Source organism: Nematolebias whitei, unplaced genomic scaffold, assembly GCF_014905685.2.
Source record: "Nematolebias whitei isolate Nwh7 unplaced genomic scaffold, NemWhi1 Nwh_scaf_15227, whole genome shotgun sequence".
In the NCBI taxonomy this organism is placed as follows: domain Eukaryota; kingdom Metazoa; phylum Chordata; class Actinopteri; order Cyprinodontiformes; family Rivulidae; genus Nematolebias; species Nematolebias whitei.
Window position 1 is genome coordinate 1 of NW_023633772.1, and position 1,262 is coordinate 1,262.

A 1,262-nucleotide genomic window follows, 5' to 3' on the forward strand; every position below is an offset into this window, starting at 1 on the left:
AAGTTCTCTTCTTAATTAATATGTAATTTATATTATTGTATTAATAGAGGTCTACTTCTCGAGAATGAAGTTCTCTATCTAGATGTTAAATTAACATATATTCTGCTGGGATTCCAACCCAGGATGTCCAGTTTACGAGACAGGGGCTTTGGCCATCTAACCTACATCGTCTCAGTTTAGAACGTTATACCTGTACTTAGATCAGCAATCTACAAATCAGCTTCAGCTCTGGCATGATTCAACTATTTTCAGTGTTTCTGTAACTCTATCAAGTTTGTGTATATCTTGACCATTAAAGTAATTTCAACCTGGAAACAATTAATTTGCTTACTGGACTTTTTTAAACTGCAAATTTGACTCAGTCATCCAAATTTGAGCTCTTTAAGACTGTTCATCATTGACAGTGTGCAAGACTGCAGTGTTGCAGACACATCTATGGGTGCATGGCCACCAGTCTGAGCATTTTTTTTTCTCATTCTCCAATGTACATCACGAAAAGATGATAGGTGCTGCTGGGAGTTGAACCCAGGATCTCCTGTTTACTAGACAGGCGCTTTGACCAACTAAGCCACAGCACCTCTCTAAGTATTTTGGATATTCTATCCTGACATTCTTTAGATAAGTATACTTGCTATTTTGTTTTAAGAATCAAGACCGAGAACATACAAAGTAAAGCACACAATGTGTATTTTTCTTTCTCAAAGGAACCATGTCATGCATAGCTTTATTAACGATTAACAATACAATACTCAGCCTAGAAACTTTGAAAAAGAGGCAAATTCAAAATTGTTTACTTGGAAGTAAGAAAGGCACTGCAAAGATTTGACCCTAGGATCACCTGTTTACAAGGCAGATGTTTTGACCATCTAAGCTTGAGCACCTGTTACAGATGTTATTGAGTATTCTATCTGTGTTTTCTCAAGATAAGCATACTTGATGTAAGAATTAAGACAGGTAGACGTTGAGGTGCACACTGTGCATTCTGTTCTTTCTAGAAAACCAAGTTCTCTTCCTAATTAATATGTAATTTATAATATTGTATTAATAGGTCTACTTCTCGATTACGAAGTTCTCTATGTAGATGTTAAATTAACATATATTCTGCTGGGATTCCAACCCAGGATGTCCAGTTTACGAGACAGGGGCTTTGGCCATCTAACCTACATCGCCTCAGTTTAGAACGTTATACCTGTACTTAGATCAGCAATCTACAAATCAGCTTCAGCTCTGGCATGATTCAACTATTTTCAGTGTTTCTGTAA

At 36.5% G+C, this 1,262-nt stretch overlaps 1 non-coding gene across 1 annotated transcript; it reads right to left on the reverse strand.

The window, feature by feature from the left end:
* Window positions 1-504: 504 nt before the first annotated feature.
* On the reverse strand, window positions 505-578 carry trnat-agu. The gene has a single exon. It is a non-coding gene; the product is annotated as a tRNA-Thr (tRNA).
* Window positions 579-1,262: the final 684 nt, after the last annotated feature.